The sequence below is a fragment of the Cryptomeria japonica genome, chromosome 9 (assembly GCF_030272615.1).
Source record: "Cryptomeria japonica chromosome 9, Sugi_1.0, whole genome shotgun sequence".
Taxonomy (NCBI): Eukaryota; Viridiplantae; Streptophyta; class Pinopsida; order Cupressales; family Cupressaceae; genus Cryptomeria; species Cryptomeria japonica.
This window is the reverse complement of record NC_081413.1, coordinates 615772919-615780291: the sequence shown is the minus strand read 5'-3', so window position 1 is coordinate 615780291 and position 7373 is coordinate 615772919.

Here is a 7373-nt window from a genome sequence, read left to right as displayed (position 1 = left end):
TCAATTCCATTCATCCATTTAGGGCTTGGAAGACATTGAAGAACAATAGGAGATTACCGACTGAAGATTGGCTTGTACCTCTCCCTTGAGGGTTGGGTATGATTTCATGTTGTTTTCATGTCTTTGCATAAGCTTCAATATATCATTCATTCATGCTTTAGATCACTTTGCATCTTGATTTAGAGCATTTACGTTATCATTTACAAGCAATTAGGGCTTACTTTCTAGGTTGCTCTAGTTTGCTTTCTTGCATTTTTGGACCTTGCACACACACTAGGTCTGCACACACAATATATTTTACAAAACAACTTGGCTATTCGTGGAGGTGGAAATCACCGAAGTAGGGGTTTGACTAAGGCAAAACCCTATATAGCTGCCCATACACCCCTTTTTCAGATATAAGTGCAGGTTTCGGGACTCGGACGATGCTGCATGATACAGATCCGGAGAGAACAGGTCGAGACAACACTTTGCATCAAATTGCAGAGCAAAAGACTGGGACAGGAGCGCTGGGCACCCTGGTCCTGCTAGGACAGGGGCGCTGGGCGCCCTGGTCCCTGGGATAGAGGCGCTGGGCGCCCTGGTCCTCCGGATAGACAACACTTTCGACAGTTTCCGACAGTGTTCCAGAGTGCAAAACAGCAGTTTCCGGTGCAGTTTCAGGTGCAGAATCAGGACAGTGGCGTCCGCGCCCCCGTCCCGAACATTTTTAGTCCGATTTTGACTCCGGGTACGCATTTGCATTCTTGTTTTATCCTTGTGTTTACAGCTTTCCATTGTCTAAGTTCAATTCTACAATCTTGTCGTTAGTTCATACTTACATTTTAGGGTTAGGAATTGGACTTGCATAATCTTACCTTTCAATTACAACAAAGGAATAGAAACCCTAATAGGTAGCCCGTGGCTCTCTCTTTCACAAAAAGAAGTAGCCAATTGTGCGATACCTCTAGGCTCTTTCGTATTCCGTAATGTGTGATAAGAGGTAGGATTAGGGCATGATAACCTAGTCTTGCTTTTTCCCCCACACAGGTTGATAACCTTGAATTGAATTGATAGTTGAAATAGAATTGAACTGAAATAGAATGATTTCCTTTTGAGGCAAAGACTAGATATAATCCAAAAATACTTGAACTTGATACCTTGATGATGTTTGCTTGAATCCTCATGCAAACTTTTGTGATGCAATATAGAATGTCTTCATAGAAGGTTGATCATGGATTCTTTAACATTAATGTTTGATCCTTACTTGACCTTCTCCTTTAATGCTTAATGAATATTTGAATGTTTTCTCATATAGACTTGAATTGATTTTGCTAGAGTACAATTAGGATCTCTACTAAGGTTCCTTTTTCTCATTTCTAGTTACCAAATGAGGGGGGTAGGCTTCCTTTTATACCTAATCATGCATTAAATGTTTGAATTTTTTTAGCAAGCTAACATGGAGCCAAATTCACTTCCATAAGTAATGCAGTCAAGGTAGGGAGATCCAATGAAGGACATCCCCACCTTGTAGCCTATAACACAAAACACCATGCAAGATACCGACAACCGGCACTACAACATAAGATCTAACTAGTAACCGATAAAGAGCAACCCAAACTGGTAGAAGTAACACAAGATATAACTGGTAAGAGATAAATCCATCATCACAATCATTTAAAGAATTACATAAGCCTTCAGTGGCTACAGATGTTGGACCATAGCCCAGGATTACAAAACAATCTTTACACCACAAATTTAAGATCCGCAAATCTTCTTCTCAACAAATGGGCCTCCAGTAACAGTTTGCACTGATCCGGACCTTAGTCCATCTAGACTTCATTCCCCTCGAACCATATTCTCTTCGGATACTACATCTTCAATCAATCTCTTCCTCCTATCTCTGTCCTGCAAAATGAATCTCTAAACTTTCCCTTTATACCATCCGCAAGTGATAACAACTCGATCAAGTCGACCAAAGACCAACCGGTTCATGATGAAACGTGTAAATGATAACATGTCGGCCCAAATCACCAAGAACATCTTCAAATGCATAAAACTTCATGCGGTCCTTTGGAAACATCAGACAAGGCCCAAAACAACATTGCTCAACGATCCGCAAGTTATGAAAACCACCCACAACTCGATTCATCTTCGCTCCATACACTGTAAAACCAATCGGTAAGAACATACCAATACCGAGCCAATACCAGGATCGATGTACCACTGGGAACAAATCCAAATGTCGGTTTGAACTACTTTGGTGCTCCTGCATCAACAAGAGATGAGCAACATCAAAGCAATCATTGAGAACTAGAGGTCAAAATGCCAAGGTAAGGGCTAGGTGAGAATGAAATTGTATAGGGATACAATTTATGGTGCTATATTTAGCCCCCACTTTAGTAGAAGTATGACCTAATTTACATACTCATGGTTAGTACAAAGTCGCATTGAAAAACTTTCACCGAGATACCAAAGAGACAAAACACACCAAAGCCCCAAAGACTTGGCATCTTATCAATCTAATATCAAGACAAAAGGAGCAATACATGAAGAGGATAGAAAGACCACAACTTTACTTGGCCTAGTAAGTCTTGTGCTTACTATGAATCATGTAGGTTTGATGCATTTAAAAAAGATTACAAATCAAATGGCTTAGTTTGCAAAGCATTTTGGACAATGAATTGAATTGACTAAAAAATGGGTACTACAACATGTACCAAGCATGTGATGGTGTGTTATCAAAGTGTACAACTTAAGTATCACAACGTGTGCACAAAGTATAACATTGAGCAGAGCATATTCCCCAACATTAAAGAGATTGAGCACGCCTTACCAAGAGCAATTACTTTAAGATAGCATACATGCATAAAAAAGACAAGCACATTGCTACAATTAGATTGCCCCAAGAAAGGACAAATGAAAGGTCAATGGTCACAAAACATATAGGAAAAATCAAATAAGGGATCCACTAGTTGGGGTTAGTAATATGCACTTTTGATAAATAATGTATATCAAGAATAATTGTATTGAATTGACCTCATTCCCCAAAGGTAGTGGAACTACGAACACAATGGAAGCAAAGCACATAAGATGAATGAATAAATTTATTTTTAAGTCAACATGGAAGAGACAAAAAATAGATCTTAATGCTTTGCATCATCCCCAATTAGACATCACAAAGACACATTTATAAACAATAGCACATGTACGACATAACATTGATATGACATATAGAAGAAATGAGATACAAATAGAGGAATGTCACAACAGATTCAGCCTCTCTATTAGCTTGCATCAACATAGTAACAAGGGTCATCCAAAGAGAGCCTAACATAACATAAAGATGTATCAAGCAACACATCACAAGGGAAACACACTACACACAAGCAATCACACAAGAATCTATGACACAGATGAAGCTAGTCGATCAAATCATATGTCTCCCAAGATTTCTTAACATCATTTAGGGATTATGGACAATATGTAAGAGGAGAAACAATGAGCATAGTAGATGGAGCTACTGCAAGTTCCAAACAAGGACCATTATCTAATGATGTGTCACTTTATTTGTCACTGGAAGCTAGGATTAATGTTTTTGAAAAGTGTGAAGATAGTTCATGATAAATCTCAACAAGATCATACATATCATCAAAATCATTATGATCACCATTGTTAGCATAATTAACATTATTGTCATCATCCATATCAACATCTAAATTAATCATAATAAGATCTTTAACATGAAAGGAAATTGAACCATCATTTTTCTTAGGCATCTTTAACTTTGGTGATTTGAGTTGAATTTCCTCCTAAGGGTTGGGAGAAGGTTGGATAAATGGGACCAACTCAACATATGGTGTCTTTGGGGAGTAAATGGTTTGAGAAGCAATTTCACAGCCTTGGAATGATATATTCATCAACATTCTCTCGCACAATGATTTCTTTTAGTTTTACTCGAGACTTACAAATGTTGACGATCAATCAACATAGGCCTATTTTCTCCCCTTGTAGGGGGAGGAACAAAAGGAGCCTCAGTAGGTTGAGAGATAACAAATGTTGGGTTCTTTCCTTTATAAGATATGGAAGGTGGGACCACAACATATGTAGGAGGAATAGAAGGTGTAAGTAGAAGACTAGGTCTAGGATGAGGAGGAGGAACATCTATGGGTGAAGGGTCTCTAGGTTTACATAAGGCCAATATCATATCAATTTTCCATTTTTTATCAGATAGAAAAAGAATATCATCTTGAGGCTTTAAAATTTAAGATTGTTTAGGTCAAAAGTAATCAAGAGTGAAATTTCCATGCTTCGTTGTGGGTTAGTAAAGGCTATGATTAATCATTATAATATTCCCATTATGGGGGAACTTTAAACACTTACAAATTGTAGAAGGAATAAATTTCATGGAAGAGACCCAAGGATGTCCTAACTTCACATGAAATCAATCCGATATAGGAATAATACCAAAGGTAACATCTAAGCACTTGATACCAACCTCAATAGGAAGAGTAATAGAACTAATAGTAGGGGAAAAGAAGCCATCATACACCTTGATCATAACATCAAATTTATCATATGTAACTTGATGGAATTGTTGAGTAAAAAGATGTTCTTTAGTAATAACATTCATCATACATACTAGATAAACAAGAACTCCTTGCGAGAGTTTACCTTTAATCTTCACAACAATGTATAATGGTCCATCAAGTGCAACAATAGTCTCACTAGGATTAAAAGTGATGCATAATTTTGGTTTAGGTTTAGGTTTTTCAATGAGGTTCATGACATTATTAGGCCACACACCCAAGTCATTATGAAATAACACAAGTGGTTCAAACTTGAAAACATTGGTAGTGTGGGAAGATAAAGGATTGGTGAAGATTTGGAGGTTTCAATTAGGAGGTGCTAAAGATTCGTTCCCTTTATCATTCACAAAAACTATAGATATAACATTGTTATCAATAAGGTCTTGACTCTTATACTTCAAATTATAACACTTTTCAGTACCATGACCTACTTGGTGATGGTATTAGTAAAAGGATTTGTGGTCAAAGGAAGGTGTTAGAGGCTTAGAGATATCTATAGGCTTGATGGGAGGAAGTTTCAAAACATTATTATTAATCAAGCTCAAAATTATGCTATGAAAAGACTTAGAGATATTAGTTAATTATTTTCTAAAATATTTGGATAAAGGGGCCACACTTGGTGTTGTAGCAACCACTTGAGTGTTGATGTTGTTGGAAGAGTTATCATTTATCTAGTGATGGAACTTTTATTGTGCTTGTTGAAGTTTGGAAATGATTGTTGAGCACTCTCATTCTTATCAACTAGATCCATTGAAGGAGATGATTCAAATTGGCTCACTTGAAGCTGATAGTTATGAAGCACTGCACGCAATTGTGTAAAAGAAGCAAATTTAGAAAATAGACGCTTATATATAATATCCTTTTATAAAATAGTAATGAAAATTATTTTAATGTCATGATCAAGCACATGATAAGAAATTTATGAAAACATATGTTTATATCTACCGATAAAATCAGTCACTTTTTCTCTAAATCCTTACTTACAATTAATCAAATCAATCAAATTTATTGTGGGACCAATGTTATTTTGAAACTGTTAAATGGAATAATTAGCCAATTGTTGGAAAGAAGTGATGGAATAAGGAGGCAAAGAATAATACCAGTGTAAAGCTTTATCTCTAAAGGTTCAAGTAAATAATTTTGCCATGAGTCTTCAATCATGAAAAAAATTACTACACAAGGTTTGAAATGCCTTTACATTAGTCAAGGGGTCACCTTTTCCATTGTATAAATCTAATCAAGGGATATCCACATGGATAATCTCATTAGGAAATGGGCTTGCTACATCATGAGTGGGAACATTGAACTTGGATTGGGTTAAAGAAGCCAATTATTGTTGTAAGGATGAAACTCTTTGAGATAGGTTATTGATAGTGGATTCAATGGATGGATTGTGTAAGGTAGGGAAAATAGGATTCACAAGTCTATATATGCAAACAAGGAATCTATTTTCCAACCTACCAGTCACATTGGAAGGAGAATGATCTACTAGGCTCAAAATAGCTTAAGCACAAAATGGATGCAATGATCCTTCACTATAAAGGAATATAACCATGCAATTTGTAATTGAATAATGCAAGAAGTATGTCCAAATATGTTGAAATGACAATTTTCAACATGTACAAAAAGACAAAGAACTAGCAGACCAATTTCAGAAAAAGGACTAGCACGACAGATTGTGACTAACCTACAGTTTGAATTTCAGGCAGAAATGGAGAGATCATGATAATCTACTCAACCTACTCCTAGGACTATGGTGATCTACTTGGCATGCTCTCAACAATTTCAACTCAAAGGAATTGCAACCGTAGCTTTCCTCTTGCTTGATCTCTACCTATTTATGTAGGTCCAACACCTCTTCCTACACTTAGAAAAGAGAGATTTTCTTGGGTAGAAAGGGGTTTTCCCAATTCAAACCCTAATTTTAGGAATTAACCTTTAAGTTGAATTGAATTGAACTTGAATTGAAAGTGTTTTGTTAAGTAACAAAGGCTAGAACTAAAAATAGAATGCTTATACCTTCATAAACCTTCTTGATGTCAAAATTCTCATGAAGATGTTGATGTTGACTTGAATGTAGTTAACTTTAGGAATGGAAGATCATGGATGCCATCACCAATGCATAGATCTGCAAATTACTCCTAATATTAAATGCCTTAATGCTCGATCTCTTGCTCTTAAGGACTTGAAGTGTGAATTTGGCATAATACTGTCGCCTTACTTCCATTCTACCAAAAATAAGGGAGGATACCTTTCTTATATACCTTGCTTGAGGATTTTGGGCTACAAAACTCGGAGCAAGTCGACATGGAAGATATTTTCGGTTTCACCATGTTGATCATTAAGTGGTTCAAATTTGGGCCAAAACATCAAGGAGCATATCGATCTAATCGGAATGCGCCCTCCAAAGTGGCCCCAAATTAGGACCTAAGGTCCAAAATGAGATGGAGAAGCCAGAAATAGATGCTAAATTTTGCTAGATCAAGCATGTCAAGCACAAAGGGATAAGAATGCTAAAATAGGGCCTAGATAAGCATGAAATTGCACAGGGATGCAATTTATGACACTACATTTGGCCCCCAATTTAGCGAGAGTATGAACCTGCATTCATAATCATGCTAAAGTAGATCAAAGCATAAAAATTTCTTATCAAGGTAAAAGAGACAAGGATCACCAAGACCCCAAGTGACTTAGGACCTCATCAATCTAAAACTATATAAAAGGAACAAAACACAAAAAGAGAAAAAGCATGACTACACTAGCCTAGTAAGGTTAAATTTACTATGAGTTGAATGTAAAGTAGTG